The sequence below is a fragment of the Capricornis sumatraensis genome, chromosome 11 (genome assembly GCF_032405125.1).
Source record: "Capricornis sumatraensis isolate serow.1 chromosome 11, serow.2, whole genome shotgun sequence".
Lineage (NCBI taxonomy): Eukaryota > Metazoa > Chordata > Mammalia > Artiodactyla > Bovidae > Capricornis > Capricornis sumatraensis.
In genome coordinates, this window is record NC_091079.1 from 38,982,245 (window position 1) to 39,005,432 (window position 23,188).

The following is a 23,188-nucleotide window of genomic DNA, read 5'->3' on the forward strand; positions in this document are numbered from 1 at the left end:
TGTAATACATGTGTTGGCAGAAATAATAGATTTGATTAATTTTTATAAAAGAAATTAGACTGGTTTTGTTTTCTTCTAAAAGGCTTAGAATGATATTAAAATGTGACTTAAAGTCCTCTGCACTTAAATAATAATACTTCATCATCAGTGGAGATCACCTCTTGGATTTTTCGTGTGCGGCTGTCTTTTGTTTCAAATTAAGTTTGACGGTGAGGTATGTGGGAAATATCTAAAATTTTTCCTCTGTCTACTGTTCTGAATCCAACTTGCTGACACCCCGTAAATAACACTGACTGGTGGGCCAGTCCCAGTAGAACTGACGTGTCAAAGTGGTCACAGAATCTCCCATCTTGTCTTGTCTCAGCCTGGTTCCAAGGATGAATATTCCAGTTCATGTCCAGGTCTGTTTACGTCTTCTCTGTGGCAACAGACTCTTCCCCGGTGGCTCAGATGGTAAAGAATCTGCCTGCAATGCAGGAGATGTGGGTTCAATCCCTGGGTCAGGAAAATCCCCTGGAGAAAGGAATGGCAACCCATTCCAGTGTTCTTGCCTGGGAAATCCCATGGAAAAAGGAGCCTAGACAGCTTCAGTCCATGGGGTCGAAAAGAGCTGGAGATGACTGAGTGACTCACACACACACACAGACTCTTCACATGTATATTTAAAGCACAGAGTATTTTCTATGCTAAAGTTTTGGGGAACATGTGGACTTAGGGGCCCTACTTGGCCCCCCCATTGTCCACCCCCCAACCTGTAGCTCCCGTTTCACAGCAGGCACCCAGTGATATTTGTAGAACAACTAGATGTAACACAAAATGACTTCATTCTGTCATCAGTCAGCTGATGAAGAAGTTGGAAAGTCTGGGAAAAGAGGCTTAGGGAGCAGGCGGGGGTGGGGGGGGTGCTTAGGCCGCGGTAGTCTCTGTCCCCAGCCCCTCCCCCCGCAACCCCTGGGCGCTGCACTAGGGGAGGATTTCAAGGCAGTAAGCAAGCCAACCTTAGTTTCTTTCTCTTTAAATAGCATATACATATATGTGTATGTATATAACATGTATGTAGTGAAATAATACCTCATATTGACATATCTCCTCCTGGAAAAGCCCCCCATGGAGGGTACAAGGGAAGTCAGGTGACCCCAGTGGCCAGGACCTGCTTCTTTCAGGCCATGGACTCTGCAGCTGAGGCTCGTTAAAAGATCTAAGCATATGACTTGGCTACTTCAGAAACATATCAAGGCTTAGACTCCTGCTCCTAAGTTCCTACTTTTCAAAAAGAAAAAAATGTTCTAAAGAAAATAGAATGGTCTCAACGTCAAGCTTTTTGTAGTGCTTCTACATATTTTTTTCATTTTACAAAAGAGTATTAAATGTGTATTGCTTTTATGCACTACAATTAATCAGGCAGGAACCCCAATAAATGTCATTTCCCAGGACAGACTCAGACTGTGAGGTTATGCCAGCTTCCAGCCTGTTGACAGCATGAGAACATCTCGCAGGGTGTCGGGCGGGCAGGAGCATCACCTGCCCTGTGCACGTCACCTGGATGGCGGCTCCAGAGGTGGGGGAACCTGTTCATCGGGTGAGCGTGTGAGCAGGTGTGGACCGTGCATTTCCCAGGAGGCTGGCCAGTCTGTGCAGGTGGATAACTAGTTCACAGAGTTAAATTTGGCTCCCGCACCTGCCAGGCTGTGAACTCTCGCTTCCGGAGGGCTGTGCCATCACCAAGGAAGCCGGGACCTCTTGACCTGGAATCGGATGCCATGGAGGCTCTGTGCCCCGTGACTGTTTAATAAACTCACAGATCTGAGCAGTGTGTTTCACACCTTCTGAGGCCATCATGTGGAGGACGGAGCAAGGCAGAGATGAGACTCCCCCGCCCCGGCCCAGGTGATCCCTGCTGTGCATGTGGCCCATGGGGCATCTGTTGTCAAAATGCAGAAGGATGTTTGGAAAAGGGAGAATGCTTTTCCTCTCTTCCAAACTCATGTCACTGGGACAATGGGTCAGCTCTGAGTTGTGGGGCCCTCTGAGCTGACATGTGTTGGGGAGGACATGACTTTGCCTCAAGAATCCACAATTTTGGGGCTTTGGGATGTCTCTGAGAAAGACGACAACACTAGCATCAGCCAGAATGCCCCATCCCAGGCACACTGGGCCTCGGCCATTTGGGGGGCCCTGGGCTAAGGGCTGCAGGTGGGGATGGAGGGACCTCGCTGGGCCCTGCAGGATGCCAGAACTCAGGTGCTGGTGCATTTGGTTATGATGTTTGAACTGGAGTTGGGAAAAGGACCCAAGTGAGACAATGTGATTCAGGTTAACATGGGCTGAAGCTCTTTTGATTTGTAGCATGTGAATTCCTTGGTTCCTTGATTTCCTGTGATGCCTGCAGTATCTGTGTGAGCTGACTGAGTCCCAACAAGCTAGTGGAAAAAAAGCCAGGATGGTGCTCCGCCTCAAATAGACGAAGCATTCTGGGGCTTGGGTCCTTGTCTTGTTTTGTTTTGGTTACGCTGTGTTCTGGTTTTAATGGCTGTGCTCTTGTGAGAAAGGCTGATACTTACTGAGATCCTGGACTTCTACAAAGTGCCATTAAACAAATTATCTTGTTAAAATCTCATAAGGAAACGCCTGGAATAAGTACTTTTTAATTTCACTGTTCTGCAGATGAAGAAACCAGTGCTGAGGGATGGGATGGCCCGAGGCTACAGAGCTGGCTCGTCAGGGCTGACCCGTGTCTGGCTGGGCTCCGTGGGCTGAGCCTGGGCCAGGCAGTAAATGGGGCAGGGGGGCCTGCAGGCAGCCAAGGGGTGACTTGTCTGACTGGTGCCTCCTTCTCTATTAAATAAAACAAATTTCCAACAAGTACATTTTGGGTGTATTTGATGCACATTTTGTTCCCCTTTGTGTTGATCTTTATTTCTTCCCGGGGCCCTGATTGAGGAGGCTAGTTTCTGGAGGGAAAAGAGCCCTGCACCCCTGCAGCTGCTCCTGAAGCCTCAGGTTGGTTCTCCCAGGAGTGGGTGCAGCAGCGTTGTTCTGGGGTGCTGCAGGAGCAGAACTGTGAAGCTCCCCAGTGTTCCACCTGCCCCTTCCCCTACCTGCCCTGCTCCAAACACGCACATTCAAACTCTAACTCCCGGGTGATGGTGTGTGGACGTTAACTACCCCATGCAGATGGTCCCTCCAGACGCAGCACACTGTGGGAGACTTCAACAGTGGACTTCGGGGAGGGACACACATTCAGTCCTTAACGTGGAGACTCAGCTGAAATCCTGTGAAAACTTTCTCTTTCGGATTTCACTTTTGCTATTAAATCTTACGTGGGTAACAACTCAAACCAAAGTATGGGAAAGCTGGACAGGCTGTTCGAAATCCCTGTGGCTCAAAAATGCCTTTATCCTCAAAATGGAGATTCTTCTAGGCCATCCGTTAACGGAGACAGGGCCTTTGAGTATTCTGAGCAGTTTGAAGGAAATCGGCCCTATAAATTTACTCAACAGTTTACTCTCTCAAAGCAGACTCCCTAACTCGGTTTTCCATATAAACCTATTCCCACAGGAGTTAATATCTTCTGTTTCTCCAAATGCAAGCAATTCCACTGTCAGTAAAGTGAAAACAAGATTTTCTCACTGAGTCAGCAGCTTGTATGCATGAACAATGGACTCTGGTGTCCGGGGCTGCGGGTGTAGCACCCCCACTCGCAATCCCCGGTCTTGAAGGTGCTGCTGGTGTCTTGGGCGAAGGGCAGCCAGCTCCCATCAAGGCACATTTGAACAGCTGTGACGTGTCCAAAACTCGCCGTTGGCACGAGCAGGGCTGACACTGGCCCCGAGGATGAAATGAGAGGATGCAAGTGTGAGCTACAGCTCTGGCCAGCAGACACCACAGACTGGCCTCTGGCTGCAGAGTAGGGGTCGTGCTTGCCAGGCAGCAGGTCTAAATGGGGCGGGGGGACCGGAATCAGGGAAGTGGACCCCATGGCTTGGGTGGGGTGGAGGGCGCCCGGTGCCAGCATGTGTCAGAGGACATGGGACTTACCCCAGAACCAGGGCAAAATCCAGATGTCGAGCTGCCAGTCAGAGGAAGACATCCACTAGGACCCTCGGCATGCAAGATAACACTAGTAGGAGCTCCCTGGATGCAGCATCATCATGAAGATTCAGGCCCAGGTTCTGGGAAGCGGTCACGATGGCAAATACCCAACTATCACGTAACCCGGTTCAGCACACAGATGCACACGCTGATGTAACGATGAGCAAAGCTCAGGAAGTAAAACTCACAGAAGAATTAAAGTACCTCAGTGTGGTCAGTAGCTTCATTAAATCATTTTAAAAAATCACTGTAAAAGAGCAAATGAGCCAAGTGCTCTCTTCTGCTTCGCCATCGACACCTCCTCACTCTAGCCCCACTTCACAGGACAGAAAATATTTGCTGAAAGCTCAGTTTCCTCTGCAAGTCAAGTTCTAATGAAAAATGTACACAGGACACAGAAGCAGTATTTATTCATTTCTGCTCTAGTTTCTAAATCCTGGGCAAATTTTTTTTCCCCTAACTGATAGAAATGTATACTGTCTTGGAAAAAATTTTAAATGATGGTCACTTGCAGAATTTCTCAAAAGACTGAAATTTTGTGTGGGCATTTTCTTAGGTTTTAGATGAGAGCAAATTGACAATGAAAAATTTAAGGTGTTAGATGTATTTGTTCAGCTCCTTATTAAAAATGTAATGTGTTCTGGCCAGGGGTCGTGGTCCAGAAGGGAGGAGGGTCTGTGTGTGTCTTGTGTATGGACGCCACTTGGGTCACCAGGTGCCACCATCCTGTCACGCTTCCATGGCAACTTGCACTTTCTAATTGTCCTGCGGCCACTTGGGATGGTCTGCACTGATCTAGTGCCTGTTGTGCCTGTGAGGCCTGCCAGGCGGGGCCGCCGATGCTGTGACAGAGAGGAGCCTCACATTTTCAGGCCCCGCTGTCTTTGCCCCTGCTGACCTGGCCATCAGATCGGCCATTTCCTTGCTGTGTGACCTGTGTGTGACTTCGATGCTCTGTCCTCCACCTGTAATGTTGGGGGTGACAGTGTCCTCTGCTCCATAAGGTCCCTATGGGCTTAAGAAGGTGATGCCCACAAACTACCCTAGACACCATGAGTCCACCAGTGATGTGCCAGCGGGCTGTGGTCCTGGAGCAGCTTGGCCCAGCCAAGGGAAGGGAGTGGACCTGCTCACCCACACAGGGCACCTTGAGGCGATTTAAGACCCACAGACAGGTCAAGGCCTCTTGCAAATGGCCTACTGGGGATGCCTTGGAGGGCTCAGGACTGGGGATGTGTCCTGAAACACAGCAGAGGACCGCAGGGCAGGTGGAGCATCACTGCCTGGGTGCCGCTTGGTCAGTTAGAGATGCTGATGGAAGCCCCACCCCGGGGCCACATCTGCTCACTGCTCACGGAGAGCAAGCCTGCCCATGGGGGTCCCCGAGGACCCTGAACACCAGTCTCTGGGAGTGGGGTGTCTGCAACTGGCAGTGGGTGGGGGTGTGGAGGGGAGGCCTGGGAACAGTGAAACTGATGTTCTTGCTTGCCTGGTCCTGTGCCCCTGTGGTGGGTGGCATGGCTGCTGGGGATGGGTGGCTAGAATCCCTGTGCACCCATCTCACGGTTCCAGTGCTGTCACCATCTCAAGGCCCTAATTAAGGGTAACGCATCTGACCCTGCAGCTCTGGGATAAAGTGCTGTCTGCAGGTAAACCCAGTCTTGGTTCAGACTTGGTTTCTTGGCTCCAAACCTCCACCCCCCACCTACTCGCGAGGTCCATCCACGAGGGCGGAGGATGTGAGGGAGGCTCCGTGGAGCAGCTCACAGCACTGGCGACTGCAGGCAGGCGGGCAGAAGTCCTGTGGCATGGGGAACATGTGCTTTCGTACACAGCACCCACAGCTGCGCTTTCCCAGATGCTCTGTGAGCCGGGTCTGTCTCAGGCTCTTGACCTCCCATCTTCCTGCCACTTGCTCCTACAACCCTGAGCATCCTTGGGAGGGGCAAGGGGGACCTTCCTGCACCTGACTTAGTTCCAACGTTTTCACTCCTTTCTTTGCAGGGAGTGAACTTTGGGCCTCTGTGTTCCAGTTTCAGAGGGAAAGTTGGCTGCTCTGTGTTTATGAGTCTCCGCAGGGGTCCAGAAAGGTCTTCACAAGTCGTCTCAGGGGTCTGGAAAGGTCTTTTGGATGCGGGGGAGAGGGAGTAGGTGGCACTGTTCTGGACAGCACCTTTGTGAACTGAACCTCCGGGGAAACCACAACACCGATCGCTCTGGCGACCACGGACCGCAGACCGAGAATAGAGGGCTGACCACTTCCTGACAGGGTGGTTTGACTGCTGGGGCCGAGCAGGGGGCAGCTGTAGATAGAGGACTGGATCCGCCCAGGCCTCAGCCTGCACAGGACACTTGCTGACACCTGGGTTTCGAATTTCTGCACACACAGCAGGAAGGAAGAATCCAGGGCCCCTTCTCACCCACCTGGTGGCTCAGATGGTAAAGAATCTGCCTGTCAATGCAGGAGACTCAGGCTCGACCCCTGGGTTGGGAAGATTTCCCGGAGGAGGGAATGGCTACCCAATCCAGTATTCTTGCCTGGGAAATCCCGTGGACAGAGGAGCCTGTCGGGCTGCAGACCATGGGGGTCGCAAAGAATTGGATACGACTGAGCTACTACTACTTTTCCACCCACACTGTGCAGCTCCCATTTCAGTGAAGAAGGAGGCAGCCTGGGCGCATGTAAAGAAACCTCCAGTGATTGTTCCTTTGTCACGAATGCGTGTCTCCGCTCCAGTCCTTTCTGTTCGGATGGTGAGTGGGTGTGTAGAACACAGGAGCTGTGCCCTGCTGCCTGCCCGTGTCTGCTGCGTGCCTGGCACACCTGGAGAAGGGCGCCCTCAAGCGCAGCAGAACCAGAGCGCTCCTGCCCTGAGACCTGGGAGCTCTGAACTGGGGCTCTGAGCCATCAGGCTCACTGGAGACGGGCCTTGCTTCTCAGCAGCCTCTGCTCCTGTTGCGGGGTGGTCCTTTCCCAGCATTGAGAATGCTGTCCTGGGAAGGGGGGAGACTCCAGCCTCTGGAGGAGAAGAAGGTGGTGAGGGGGTCCCTGAGTTTGGCTCCCAGGTCCACTTCCTTTTCTACTGTTTGACAGCACAGAGCAGTTAAGCGCGAAAGCCCAAAACTGCTTACTTCCTAATGAAGAGAATTCAGATCACGTCGGCTGTGGAAATCCACGCTTACGAGAGGGTACTGTCCCAGTTCCCCATGACGGATCACCCCTCAGGCTTCCGAGCCCCGGGCGTGTCCCCTGCGGGAAGCGTCTGAGCAGCAAGCATTCTTTGTGAGTGAGACAGGAGCATTGTCAGGAGCATAACTAGGCTTACAAACACCTGCTCGCCCTCCCACATCCTGCGTGCAGGTACAAGTGCAGTTTTCAGCAGAGACAGGTCTATTTCCCAACAGCTCCAACAGGTAAAAACTGGCAGAAGTTCCTGGCATCACACGCCCCCTAATTGTCCTTCTAGCTGATACCTGTTCTGAGTCGCTCCAGGTGGATTTAGGATAAAGCCGTCCTGTGATTCTCCAACTGCGAGGCATTCCACGGGCCTTGCCTTTAAGCTCGGTGGTTGCACAGACCATACAGAGGGGCTCAGAGGATCACAGGCCAAGTCGGAGGAGGGCTGCCTGGCTGTGTCGGCTGCCTGACGCGCTGAGCGAACAGGTGTATGTAAAGGTGGCTCCGCCTCCCAGCAGACAGCGCCCGCCGGGACCTGCAGGTCACAGCACGCAGTGAGGGTTTCCAGAGTGAGGTGTAAAATTCCAAAGGTTTGGGTTCGGTTCAGATAAGCACCCACACGTTTGCCTCTTTGGTTGAAACCTGCCTAAAACGTCTCAAACGGCCTGTTAGGTTGGGCTGGGAATCTTGAGCAGCTCCCTGTCTCCTGAGGCTTTCGGCGCTTCCTGGAAGAGTCAGCGCAGATTAGTGTTTCCAAGTCTGTGCCCAAGATGCAAAAGTCTCGAAGCTCACTTTCTATTGTCTTGTGTCCTGAGGCCGTACTCCCTGCAGGAGCTGGGGTGCTCTGGAGAGGAAGTTGGAGCTCAGGCCTGAAGCTCCTGGCTGGGCTGGTAGGGAGGGTGCCTTTGCTTCCCACCTCTGAGTGATTATTTTCATTCTGAGAAAGGGAAAACACGGCCTGGTTGTGGCCCCCAGATTGATGCTGGGGGCCCTTCTCTAGGAGGCGAGGGGTGACGGGGCAGGCCTGGGAACCAGGTGGATTCCCTGGAGACCCAGCACCTCTGGACAGCTAGAGAGGATGGGGTGTCCGGCCACCGACTGTAGGCACAACCAGCACTGCCCGGGCCCTGTCCCAGCTCCTGGTTCCATGCACGGGACTGGGGATTACAGAAGAGCGAGTGACCCCAGGAAGAGCAGCTCCACTGGGCTCAGCCTCCTGCCCGATACCCGAGAGGGGCAGGGCTCTGGGTGAACTGGCCCGTGTCCTGCCTTCTCTGCCATGAGCGTGCTCTGCATCCTGGGGTGGTCTCTGCCTGTTTCTTGTCCTCACCTTCCCCTGATTGTCATGGTCGACAAGAACTGGTTATAGTTCCTCTGGCCGTTTCCTGGGCGTCCTCAGAGCTGCCTTTGTATCACTCACTCGAATACAGCAATTTGGAAAGATTTCCCTGGAGTCTTCCCTGCCTGGTCCGGTTCTTCTCAGGCCTCCGCAGAGGGGCCTGCTGGCCCTGTAGGAGGCGTGGCGCTGCCACGGAGGGCAGGTGGCATGTCCCCCCCGCATGTGGAGGGGGACCTGGGGTGGACCAGAGACAGGGGTCTTCACTGCCTCCTGGGGGACACTGGCTTCCCACAGCCCTGGGTTCCTGGCTGTGGACAGACAGCGGATCTGAGAAGCATTTCCTGCCTGAGGACAGGTTACGTCTGGAGCTGGGGCTGCAGCACAGTGGAGGTGGTGGTTTGGTTCTTGTTGTTTAGTGGCTCCCTCGTGTCCGACTCTGCTCCTCTGTCCACGGGATTGTCCAGGCAAGAATACTGGAGTGGGTTTCCAGGGGAACTTCCCGACCTAGGGATCGAACCTGCGTCTCCTGCCTTGGCAGGCGGGTTCTTTCCTGTTGAAGCACTGGGGACGGCCCTCTACAGGTTTTGGTCTATAGCTGTCTGTCAGAGTAACGACATCTGACTCTTGTTGGTGTGGACTTACAGCCTGTTTCATTTTGAGTCTGTGGTTAAATGGGTGAGCCTGGACCTGCTTGCCATCCCCACGTTGCTGGGGTCCACAGGTTGGGGCTGGCTGGGTTGGGATGGCACTGCCGGAACCCCCTCGATTTCTAAAGCCTTTTGTTTAGTTTCACACAGGGGTCTGTGCTGAGGCAGCCAGAGCAGAGTCTCACTTCTTTTTTTGCTGGAGAATAAAAAGGGCCGACATCTCATGTTTATTATTATGGAATTTTTCTCAGCGAAGCTGAAGAAATACATCAAGATAGTTTGTTCTCAGGGGACGGAGTTCAGACATTTTATAACATATAAATAATTGTCCTTAACATGAGCCACTTATTCTATGTCTTCTTTGTTTATGGGGAATTTTCCTTATTGAATGATAAGATGACTAACACTCAGTCTGTGGGCTCGATGTCCAATTCTGGATTCTTGACCTCACCTCCTGCATCTGGGGGCTGAGAAAATTCCTGGGACGTGGTGACGAGATCTTTGCTGAGCCCCTGTGTGCTCACCCCACACCACGGGGCCCTGGTTAGGACAGGCTGGCTATGCCCACGTGGGCAGGCCCTCAGCATGTCTGGCCCCTGATCTCGGGTAACAGCTATTCGCATGTGTAACTGGAATTTGAAAACGGAAGGGCCCCCGCGGAATACGAGGCCATGAATTATTTTCTCCTGGAGAACTTTCACCCCAGGTCTTCTGAAACTTGCTGCCCACTCACAGAACCCTGGACTTTGTGGAAAAGTGCTGTGCTGGGCCTGGAGGCGCATTTGTCGGGACCAGCAGAGTCTCCCTTGTCAGAAGCAGGCTGCTTCCCCGGAAGTCACATGTTCTCTGGAAACATGGGGTGTCTCTGTGAGTCAGCAACTTAGCAAAAGTCGTGATTTAATTTAACCATGCTGATTTTGGTTACCCTGCCCACACAAAGTGAACATTTTCTGAGCTATGAAACGAAATTGGAGGCAATTTCCTCTTTGTCTTATTTCATTAACGTTTCAGACTCAAATTTGGCCTTGAGGACGGTGCACTAAAGGCAGCGCTTTGGGCACAAGGAACCCAGAGGAGCTTAGTGTTTACGCCTACAGACTCTGACGTTACTCAGCCTGCTGTTTTACAACGCTCTGGAGCCATGGGCGCTCTGGGCCACCCGCGGGGGCTGTGCTGCACTAGGCCCTTCTCAGGCTCTGGCCCCACAAGGTCACCTGTCCCTGGCAGGCTCTGACTGCACCCCCACTCTCTGAAGTCTCCTTCTTCCTCTCTTTGCTTCCTCAGTTTCACAGCATGTGTCGCCATCCAAGGGTAGAATCCTTGTCCTGTTCACTGCTCTATCCCCAGTCTCTAGGCAGTGCCCGGTACTTACTTATGAAGTGTCCACAATTAAATGAATTATCTGTAATGGCAATTCCTCTAAACCAGAGACCAAAGCCCCCGGTTTTTGCTTTTTTTTTTTTTTTAAACCGAAACCCCATGCTTTTCCCCTAGATTAGCTTCCTGTGTAGGACAGTCTTTGTCTCTTCTTTCTTTGGCTTTAGTAGGCCTTTGATCTCAGTTCACCAGCAAAGAAGGGGAGCCCAGGAGTCAGAGTGCTGTTATCTCAGAGATAAGAGTGAGCTGGTGAGGATGCACGGGAGGGGAGCCCTGTGTGCAGCTGATGAGGATGCAAGTGGTGCAGCCCCTGTGGAGACTGTGGAGGATCCTCCAAAACTAAAACTAGAGCTACCGTGTGACCCAGCAATTCCACTCCTGGGTATTCACCCAAAGGAAATGAAAACACTCCCTTGAAAATGTACCAGTGCCTCCATGGCCATTATGGCATCGTTTAAAAGTCAAGACCGGGAAACAACCTAAGTGTCGTGTTGCAGGTGACGTGTCGCTGCAGAAAATGTGGTTATGTGAGCAGTGGAATAGTACTCAGCCATAAAAAGTTGTGAAAACTTGCCATTTGCAACAACATGGTTGTACTAGGAAGGCATTATGCTATGACCTCAATTACATATGGAATCTAAAAGAAACCAAAAACAAACTCCAACCCCCCCTAAATAAATAAAAAAACACCCAAAACCAAGCTGATAGAAAAAGAGCTGAGATTTGTGGTTATCAGAGATGGGGGGTGGAGGTGGAGGAAAGTGGTCAAAATGTACAAGCTTCCAGTTACAAGAAGAATAAGGATTAGGCATGTGACCTAGAGACTGCAGTTAATGCTCCTCCCAAGGAGAAAGTATTTCTTCTTTCTCTTAGTATCTATATGAAATGACAGACATTAAACAATTGTTAATTGTTTCATAATATAGGTTCCTCATGTCATTACACTGTGTACCTTAACCTTGGTTAGTTGAGTGTTGCTTATCAGTCCTAAAACTGGAAAAAAGAAGATGAGTATAACAAGGCTTTGTAACCCTCTCTTTCTATGGGTATTTCTTAACCTCTCAACACATGCTAAAAAGCATTGCCATCACACAAAATTCAACTGTGTCTCTGCACAATAACAATAAACAATCTGCAAAGGAAATTAAGAAAGTTCCATGTATAAAAGCATCAGCAAGAATACAATTTCTTGTGGAAAAACTTAACCAAGGGGATGAAAGACTTGTCCATTGAAAACTACAAAATATCACTGGTGGAAGTTGGAAATAAGTGGAAAGATTCTATGTTCATGAATCAGGAGACAATATTATTACAGTAGCAATTTATTATTAACAATTTGAATAAAATATGTCTATTCTACCCCAAGTATGTAATGCAATCTCTTCAAACTCTTAATAACTTTGCAGAATGAAGAAACAAAATGTGGTTTATATATTTGCTGAACTATTATACAGCCATAAAAAGAATGAAATCCTGACATGTACTATGGCACAGATGAAGCCTGAAGACATTTTGCTGGATGAAATAACCTGATATTTGTACAAAAGCACTAGTATTATAAGACTTCATTTATAGGAGATATGTGAGGAGGGAATGAAAACCCACTCCAGTATTCTTGCTTGGAGAATTTCATGGACAGAGAAGCCTGGCAGGCTACAGTCCATGGGGTCACAAGAGTTGGACATGACTAACACACACACACACACACACACACACACACACACACACACACAGGAGATATGTAGGAAAGACAAACTCATAAAGATACAAAGTGCAGGGTGAGTACCCAAGGCTAGACAAGGAAGCGGGGAGCTTGTGTTTAACGGGGAAGGAGCTTCACTTTGGGAAGCAGAGGAAGTTCTGCCAAGGATGGCAGGGATGGCTGCACCAGTGTGAATATGCCTGATGCCACCGAGCTGTGCTCTTAGAAACTGTATATCTGATGTGATGTGTCTTTCACCACAATTAGAAAGCAATCGTCTTGTCCCTGCATGGGAACTGCAGGACTGCTGGGAAGTGGGTCCACATGGAGCTGGGCACTCGGGCTGGGGGAGGCCCCAGGCTTTTGGAACCGCTGGCCGTTCTAAATAAAGCAGATTCACTCAGGGGAAAAAATGAGCTGCAATGGCAGAAAATTTTCCTGAACACACGATTATTGTATTAAATTCCCCTGAACTCTGAGCTCCTATTACGAGAGTCCTTTGCCCACGTCTGGAACTCTGTCTTGTGGTCAAAGGGGGAAAATTTTGTTAAATCTTTGAGGATAGAGATTGAACATAGGGAGAGAGAGGCCAATTTTTAAGAAGTGTCTCAATTCACTTAATGAGTCTCTAGCTGTTCCTGACCCTCAGAGAGACTGAGCAGAAATTGCCTGTGGCTTTGGCGGAGACCCCTCTTTCCCAGGGGGCTCCCCATTTTAAACCATGCAGCTTCTAGGTTGCAAAGTGGGTGGGGCTTATTAACACCCCAGTGACAGCCACGTCTGAGTGACCGATTCTTCTTCTGTGATGAAAACGTCAGCCTGTTATTACACGGGGCTCCATGGGGGATTGGAAGTGCTTCTCAGAAGGGAAGTGCTTCCAGCCCGGCTTCAGAGCCCGTTCCCATGTCCTTGCTGGAAACCTTCCGGAAACCACATTCCTTTTCGGTCCCGCTGAGCAATGTGAGCTCGCCCAGCCAGGCTTCCCAGACCACCTCATCAGCAGCCTGGGAACGGAATGTGACCAGGAGGGTTAGCTTGCTGGCTGGGGCTCCCGTCCAGGCTGGGCTGCAGGGAGGGTTTCTTTTGCTGAGAGTAGCATGTCAGGCCCAGCCTATCTCAAAAGATACAGACTCTCCAATGAATCAAAGGATTCGAACTGTCTAATCTGGGGCGAGGGCCTGGACTGAGGATGACTCAGCTCTCACAGTGGCTGGAGTCAGCCTGGGTTTTAGGGGAGGGGCACTTGACAAGGGTCAGAAAAACCCACAGGACTCTCCTATCACTTTTGGAGATGGCCAGACTCAAGCAAAGAACTGAGAAGAGTGAGGTGATGACTTCATGTTTTAAAATAGAAGAGGGAGAAAAAGAATAGAAACAAGGAGGAATTTTGAATATTCTATGATTGCTGGTAAATGAGTTTGTTTGCTTTAAATAATGCAGGAAAGTGGGTCTCCATGGTGCCTACATCCCAGGAGGAGGGGCTAGGTGGGCGAGCCTCTGACTCTGGCTTGTTCTCATTTACCTCAGTGCACCTGGGCGAGTTTGATAAGATGGGGGAAGAATAGTTTCGAGAGGAGTGGTCTCTGAAGTTCACAGATGCCAAAGGCTTCATTTTTTCAAGTGTGTATTTGATCCAACTGCTGGACTGTGTCAATGACAACTATTTCTCCCTGGACTAAATCTGTGAACTGAAATCATGTTAGTTGTCAAAGATTTCTAGCTTAGAAATCATGAAGAGACCCCTCAGGCCTGACATCCCTGCTGTGGTTGGTATTCTGACTTTATGATCTGATTCTTAGAGAAACACCTGGAGACAGACAGACGGCTGTAGGGTGACCGAGTCAGGTATCTGCTGGAAGGATGATGGAGAGTCCCTCGGGTCTGCCTTATGCCCCTGCAGACCTCAGGTTCCTGGACGTGTGGACTCCAGGCCACAAGGGGCCTGTCACGAGGTCTTGAGGAACAGCCAGAGCTCAAGCCATGGTGTGGGACCGGGCTGGCTTGCAGCTCATTTTGGCCCCTGTTTGGGAGTACCCCTCTCCCCTCATGGTCCCCCACCCACCTGTGGCCTGTGAGTAAGTGAGTCGACTGGGGCATAGATGCTGGGAAGTTCTCAGGGAGAGAACTTGTCCGAGAACATGGATCCAGTAGGGGTGTTCTGGGGAACAAAGCAACAATATGGGACATGGAGGTGCAAACCCAAGGATGTCAGGACACCCACTTGTTTGGACCCTAAACTTGGGTCCCTGAACTGTCTCTGGCAGTGTCTCGGGCAGGAAGATGCCTCAGGGAAGCACAAATAAGGATTTACACCCAGAATTAAAATGAGCAGTGTTCCTTCCCTGTGACTCCCCTGTCCCTCCGAGGCCAAGACGGTCCCTGACGCCTGCCTCTGCCCTCTGACCATCCCCGAGTCTGAGGCACCTGTTGGTGCGAACACACACTGGGTCGACCTGATTGGGACTCCTGCAGGCAGAGGACTGTGGGGCCCAGGAGGGGCCTTGACTGTCACAGCACCCTTTACGGGGGTGACACCCAGCTGATCCCCCCACTCCAGCTTCCTTAGCCCCCACCCACCTTCAGCCTGGACATCTGGTGAGTTTCTTTCTTTCTTTCTTTTTTTTACAGAAAGGAGATACACAATCTTTTTCTTTTAGTGTTTACACATAATATCTACAGAATTTATCTTTCTGTCTTGAATGACTTAAAAACAAAGCAGCTGTTCCCTGGGTGCCCTCTTGGGTTGTTGTTCCTCACTCTGGTTTCCTTCTCCAGAAGGATCTCTAGGTCACTCAGCGTGCGTCCTTGCTGCTTTGTATTGTGCAGATGGGGGAGCATTTTAGAGTCAGAGAGAGAGAGAGGAAGAAGAAAAGAAAGAAAAAAGGGAGAACGTATGGAGGAAGCTTCCAGATTCAGAAAATAGCTGAGTCCCGAATCCTCACTCCCCTTGTCCCTGTGGATCCATCACATACGTGAGATGGTGATGCTTAGATCTCTCGTGATTTCCTGGAAAACCAAGGGGCATCCCTGCTAAGGTCCCCCTCCCATGGATGATAGCCCTGAGGTCCCCGCTGGCGGTGAGCACTGACTCTGCACGTGAAAAGTCAATCAGAGAAAAACAAGCACTGTGTGATCTCACGTGTACATGGAATCTAAAACATACAGCAAATAAGAGAACATAACAAAACAAGCAGATTCTCAGACACAGGGAATAAACTCGTGGTTCTCAGCAGGGAGGTCGGGGGTGGGTGATCTGGGGGTGGGGGATTAAGAAGTACAAACAACTGTGACTACCATAAACAAGCTACACAGACATGTGGTACAATGTGGGGAATACATCCAGTATTTTATAATAACTATAAATGGAGTAAAATTGTTAAATATTGTAAAATCACTATCTTGTCCACCTGTAACTTGCATGACATTGTACATCAACTACAGTTCCATGAAAACAACTTGCACCCTTGGTTCCTCAACCATTGGGAGGTACGGAGCCCAGGCTTCATGGGATGAACATGGGCGATATGGGGCTGGGAGAGGCTGAGATGAAAGGAAAACGAACAGGAGATTCTAGCACAAAGCCCTGTTCCCAAGTCCCATTGCAGGAAAATAGCCCAGTTCATGAGAGTTCTGAGCCTGCTTCCTCCCATATTTATTTTGGCCAGACACCAGCCCTCATCTCTGCAGAGACTGGGGGAAACTGGGGACCCCCATTCATGGCTAAGGCCATCTGATGCCTGAGCCCTACCTGGCACAGCCTTCATTCACAGCTCATGAAGCAATTTCTTCCATGTTCAATATTTTCATTTCGTGGTCCTTGAAAATGAAGTATGTTTTAATATAATTCCAGGCCTCAAATTCAACAGATATGTTCTCAATCAACAATGAAGGGATTTGATTCTCTGTCGAGCTGCTTGTAAACGATGTAAAAAATTCGACTTCTTTCTCTCGAAGGGTGGCAATTAAAGCATTGCTCCCAGGAATTCACCGAGCTGTCTTATTTACCATGATTGTAAAGTGCTCAGAAGTGCTATGTAGAACCAAAAGAAAAAAAAAAAAACAATATTGTATCTTTGAAAGGTTTTTATATGTGATGCAACCTCATTCCAACTGACCATCTCAAGCCCCCTGAAGTGTGGGTAGCAAATTGCATTCCTATGAAACTATTATAAATGGGGCAGTGAGTCAGAGAGAGACTAAAAGAATGTTCCTAAAGTCACATAGCAGGAGCTTTGCATTAGAATTTCCTGCTTCATCTCACATACTTCAAGCCCAAGGGGAGCCCTAACCCCCCAGCACACACACGATATGTGCAGAGGAAGTTTCATCTATAAATACAACCTTTAGAATATTCCTCTCAGTTTTGAGTTTCTGTGTTTTTGCTGCCAAACATAGCGGTCAGCGGATAGAGAGTAATGGTGACCAGAAGGCTGATTCCAATCCTGTGAGGCTGCCCTGCACGTCCTGGGGCATGGCCAGGACTGGTCTCTCTGCCTGGCTCAGACTGCCCGAGGATCAGGGCCAGCTCATAGGGAGGCATGGACATCCACACCTCCATACCCGCGGTTCATGCTGAGAGGCTGTCCTCTGACCTGGGTGACAGCAGTGTGTATGCGGGGGGCCCTGGAGGATCTGGCATCATGGACACAGTGGGGGAGGGGCTGGGCAGGGCACATGTGCTTCTGCCCAAGGGTCAGCTCAGGAGTCCTCGTGTCCCAGGGGGTGCTGGCCCACCCTGCTCCGGTCCCAGCCTTCATCCCCTTGTGAGCAGAAGGAGGGTTAGAGATGATGGGAGGGGGCAACCCTGGCCTCAGAGAGGCTGCTGCATGACCAGAGGACTGGGCAGGCTGGGTGGGAGTCTTGTAGAGGAGGCCAGATGATGGGAGCTGGGGTCTGACCATGCTTGGTGAGGGTCTCAGCTTTGGGAGAGATCAAAGTCCAGCAGGGCTGGGCCACTGTGGCTCCCCAGTGGCCCTTCCAGCGCTGATCTCCTTGCTAACCCTGCAAGACCAGCCGTGGACCTGAGACCCATGTGGAGGCTCTGCTTGGGGGGAGCATGGCTGTGCGGTCAATGCTGACAGCAGAGCTGGGACCGTCCCTGGGAGCCTAAGGGGGTCCAGGATTGGGGATTGGAGTTGGAAGAGGATGGTCCAGCTTTCCTTCTTGGTGCCCGAAGGGCTTTGGGGCTGTGCTCTGGTCTGTAAACTTGAGCTCAGAGGCAGACGCAGCCCTGGGCTCCACCACCTTGCCCTGCAAGTGGACGTGGTGACAGAAGAAACACTCCCTTTCCTCCCCCACATAGACCACCCCCCCCAATCAATATAAAACACATCCATGAAAATCACACACCTGTAACTCTCAGTGAGCACTGGCAGAGGTGACCGTGGCCTGAGGGTGAGTTCACAGTTTCCTGGGCTCCTGTCTGGAAGGCCTGGCCCCCCAACAAGGGTCCACCAGGCTCCTGTCCCGGTCAGCTGGCCCAGCAGCTGCTTCTGGGCCTCGCAGTCTTGGCCCCCATGCTGGTCCCGCTCTGGGAGCTATGAGGCCAGGGAAGGTCAGGTGGGAGGGGTGGCCCATCCCTGTGCTGGGGGCACCCTGGTCTCGGCCTGCCAGGTGCTGACAGCACCCCAGCCCTGGTGGGACCACAGACATCCCCACACTTTGCTAACATGCCCAGGGCCAAATCACCCACAATCGAGAGCTTGTGTCCAGAGTCTGGGGTCCTCGGCCTCTCCAGGTTTGGGGTTGGGGTCAGTTTGGGTGTGCACGGTTGGGGAGGGCGCAGGCCTATATTTTATCACAAACAGAATCCATGTCCCTGTGCTGACTGCACAGTCGTCCACATCTGAAAGACAGCTAACCCAGTGCTTCAACAGTGACCTTGTGTACACACAGGCCTGTGGGATGCTGTTTTCCCTGATGTGTACAAATGTGGGTAAACCCTTTCCTGAGTTGCCCCCAACCCCCAGAAAGAAAGAGGAGGATGACGCGTCCATGCATATGTCTGTGTGTCCACCTGTGTGACTGTGATTCTGTGTGTCTGTGTCCATGTGTGTGTCTGTGTCCATGTGTGTGTCTGTGTCCATGTGCGTGTCTGTGGTTCTATGTGTCTGTGTGTCCATGTGTGTATACATGGTTCTGTGTGTCAGTGTCCCTGTGTGTCTGTGTGTCCATGTGTGTATGTGGTTCCATGTGTCTCTGTGCCCATGTATGTGTCTGTGGTTCTGTGTGTCTGTGTCCATGTGTGTGTCCCCGTGTGTGTGTGGTTCCATGTGTCTGTGTGTCCATGTGTGTGTCTATGTCCGTGTGTGTCTGTGTCCATGTGTGTGTCTGTGGTTCCGTGTGTGTGTGTCCATGTGCGTCTGCGGTTCTATGTGTTCATGTCCATGAGTGTCCATGTGTGTGTCTGTGTGTCCATGAGTGTGTCTATGTCCATGTGTGTGTCTGTGTGTCCATGTGTGTGTCTGTGGTTCCGTGTGTCTGTGTCCATGTGTGTCTGTGGTTCTGTGTGTTCGTATCCATGTGTGTGTCTGTGTGCCCATGTGTGTGTTTGTGTGTCCATGTGTGTGTCTGTGGTTCCATGTGTCTGTGTCCATGTGTGTCTGTGGTTCTGTGTGTTCGTGTCCATGTGTGTATATGTGTGTGCATGTTTGGACTTGGTTGTGTTGGTACTGGGTGGGCCCTCCTGCCCTCTGGATCCAGAACAGAGAAGAGCATTAGGGAACCACATGTAATGTAACGGCCGCTGGAGAGAGATGGAGCTGCTTTGTGAAGCTCATTTCAAATGGGTTGTTTTGAATCTACAAGTTCATTCAAATCCAATCACAGCAAATTCATAGATTGTGATGTCATGCGAATTGAAACCAAAAAAGGGCTGTGGGTACGCTTTCTGCCAGACGCACTTCTGGCTCCAGGAAACCCCTCCCACCAGCTTCCTGGCTCTGCTCTCGGCCTGGGCTGGGGCTCTGCATTGAGCTTCAACTCCCTGGACAGTTCTTCTTTATTTAGCAGCCCTTGCACCCAAGGCAGCCCTTCATGACTGCTTCTCACACTGATAACATGAATTTATTTTCACACTGAAAAGGGAATGTCTCCTTCCGATTGCACACACACCCACGTTGTCTGGGGGCGGTGGTGGAGGGGGGGTGGGTAGAGCAGGAACTCGATGACCTGGCTCACTGCTATGTTCTAAAGGCTTTCTTAGCCCATGGGGGTGTGGCGGGGGTGGGGTGCAGAAGGTCTCTGTCCACTGTGAGAGCCTCCTCCCACCCCCATCCCTGCCTGGTCCCCTCCACGGATGACAGGCCTCTTCCCATCAGTGTGGATGGGGTCCAGCATCGGCATCGGAGGCGGCTAAAGCAAGGATGTAAGGGAAATTTGTCTGGGGGGCCTTCTGGGTCTCAGGCTGTTTTGCTACAGGAAGGCCATGTTGAACCCTGGGGATGGGAGGGTGTGCACCCCATACCCCCGAGTGTGCAACTCCATCTGAGTCCACTCTGCCCTCTGCAGACAGGCCACCCCGTCTCGGGCTTGCCTCGGGACTGGAGGCACAGCTGATGTCCAGTATTTCCTGTCCAGAGAAAACTTGGACCTGCCTTCCCTGGTGTGACTCTAAAGGACACCAAGGTGTGTGTGTGTGAACTCAAACCACCAGACTCGTGGGTGAAACCTCCCATGCGGGTGTGTGAGCTCAACCACCAGACCCCTGGGTGGAACCTCATGATCCCATTTAAGCAGCAACAGAGAAGTGACTTAGGAGCTGGACCCACTTCACCTGGGCCTCAGGGTAGACACCAGGGAGCTGAGTTCGCAGGAGGCCCAGCTGCGCCCACTGGGCCTTGCTGCCTGGACCCCGGGCCGGATGTCCCAGGCCGTCGGCATTTCTGAGCTCCTGCTCCAACGCCGGCCATCTGCGCTATGAGGTCCTGTCCATGTTCTCCCCTCAGCACGACCTCCTGGACGGGTGACTCCCTGGGCTGTGCCTCCACACACAGTTCTCAAGACGATGACAGACTGGAAGACATGCTTGTGAAGTTCTGTTGAGAAGAGAGTGAAGAAACAAACGAGGATGAGTCCCTCCAGAGAGAGAGCCGTCCTGTCTGTTTGAAGAGCCATTGAGACTGGCCAGAATCCCGGGCATGGTGGGCCTGGGGTGGGGCAGGGAGGACTTCCAAATACAAGACCACACTCCGGATGACAGCACGTAGTCCAATCAGAGTGCATCCTTTGTCTTCTCTTTCTCCACCACTCCTGTTTTCCAGCCTCATCCAGCAGAAGAGATGATGCTCAGCCTGCCGAGAGCTCAGCTTTATCAAAGGGACAGCTGCCGGGGAGCACACCACGTTCCCTGAGAGGCCCTCCCTGAACACCGTGTAGTCTGTGACAAAGTCACATGTGGACTCGCCTATCCCTGACGTTGTGTGGCCCCTCACATATCTGATGCCGGCGTCAGCTGCCCCTGGGCCAGGAGTTGGTAGTCACAGCCCAGGGGACACACAGTGCCAAGACCTGGGGCTCTGGGAAACTATTAGTCTGTTTTCCAGGCTGAAAGCCCTCTCTCTCCACCTGGGAGGCCAAGCAGCATCCAGCAAGGGCTATTTGCAGGGTGGGACCTGTTGTGAGAGCAGCAAGCAATAATGGGGGCCAAGGAAGGTAGAGGCAGATGACCCTCATCTGTCCCCCCGCTGGTGGGAGGACAAGGCCCAGCTCTGGGAGTTGGGGGGGGTGCCTTCGGAACACACTCTGTTCAGGGAAGTGGGGTGACCATCCTGGAGAGGCACACTGGTTGGTGTGGTCCTGCCTTGGTGACCCTGGAGGCAGAGGAGGTGGGAGGGGAAGGAGAAGAGTCTGCAGGGGTGTCCATGGGTTTCACTGGGCTGAGAAGAGACCAAAAGTGATGGGAGAGACAAGGGCAGAGAGCCTGAGGGCAGGTCTGGAGTATGCAGAGCCCCCAATTTACAAGAGCCCCGGCAGCAGGATGAGGATGGGGTCCTTGGAATGAAGACCAGCTGCTCACCAATGACTGGGAGTGGGCCGGGGACCTCTGGGGAGACTAGCGGTCTCTGGAAGCTAGGCGTCCCTGGAGAAGCTGGCAGTGGGGGCAGGGGTCCCTGGGAAGAGTGATAGATTTGTTTGGATTTTTAAGGCTTGCCTAGAATTTACCTACCAGAGACCAAGGAGGAGCTTCAGCTTCCATCTGGGAGTCAGCATCCATAGAAGGACCACCATGCAGGACAAGACCTCAGAGAGGCTGTCCCCAGAGCACAGAGTCCTCCCACCCCAGGACACAGAGTTCCCCCCAGGACACAGATTCCCCCCAGGACACAGATTCCCACCCCTCCTCCACCAGGACACAGAGTCCTCCCCCGCAGGACACAGAGACTCCAAGACACAGATTCCCCCCCAGGACACAGATTCCCTCCCAGGACACAGATTCCCCCCCAGGACACAGATTCCCCCCCCTCACCCCCAGGACACAGAGTTCTCCCCCAGGACACAGATTCCTGCCCCCACAGGACACAGAGTCCTCCCCCTCAGGACACAGAGACTCCCCCCACAGGACACAGAGACTCCCCCAGGACACAGATTTCCCCCCCAGGACACAGATTCCGCCCCCCAGGATAGAATACCCCCCACCCCAGGAAACAGAGTCCCCCCAGAACACAGAGACCTTTCCCCCAGGACACAGATTCCCCCCCAGGACACAGATTCCACCCCCCAGGATAGAATACCCCCCACCCCAGGAAACAGAGTCCTCCCAGAACACAGAGACCTTTCCCCCTGGACACAGAATTCCCCCCTAGATGTCAGAGTCCCCCCAGGACACAGAGCCCCCCCCAGGACACAGAGTCCCCCACAGAGTTCCCCTCTAGATCACAGAGTCCACCCCCAGGACACAGAGTCCCCCCAGATCACAGAGTCCTTCTCCCAGATCACAGAGTCTCCACCCTAGATCACAGAGTCCACCCCCAGGACACAGAGTCCCCCCAGATCACAGAGCCCTTCTCCCAGATCACAGAGTCTCCCCCCTAGATCACAGAGTCCCCCCACCAGGACTCAGAATCCCCCAGGACACAGTTCCCACCCAGGACACAGAGTCCACCCAGGACACAGAGTCTGCTCAGAACCCAGAGTCCCCCAGGACACAGAGTCCCCCCCTAGGGCACACAGGCCCCAATGCCCCCTGACAGAGACTCCCCTGGAGGGGCATCAGGCTGCAGGTTGGCGTGGTGTTGGGGCTGTGGTGGCCGCGTCTCAAGTGTGGGCAGGGCTGCCGCCCAGAGGTCTGTGCTGGAAGTCAGGGCAGACCCCTGAGAACAGGAGGGAGGTAAGTGGCTCTGAGCCTCGGGCCTGAGTCCAGGGAGAGGGCTGTCGAGGCCCTGCGTTTCCAATGATGATGAGCATGTCTCTGCAGCTGGAATAAAGCACTTGGGATGGAAGAAACGTCAAGAGCACAGCTTCGTGTTTAAAATCTTCAGTATGAGCCGTTACACACAATGACGTGGAATAGGATAGTGTGAGAGGGCAGAGGCCAAGGTTGCAGACTCCATCTCACCGACATTCGCAAAGAGGGGAGCGCAATGCTTTAAATGAAGGGCTGAGCCCTCCGGAAAGGGGTGTTGGGTGGAGACAAAGGTAGGGTGACAGCGAGTTCCACACACAGACACACAGGGAGACACAACAGGAGCTGGCATGGGCTTCCAGCCACAGTGGGTGTCACGTTTGAGTCCTGAGATCAAAAGGGACGCAGTCATCCCTTGGGGACCACGGGCTGTGGGCAAAGCCAGCCGAGCTGGCAGGGCAGGCGGAGCCCAGCTCACAGATTCTCCCATAGGCTCTCCTGTAACCTTCCC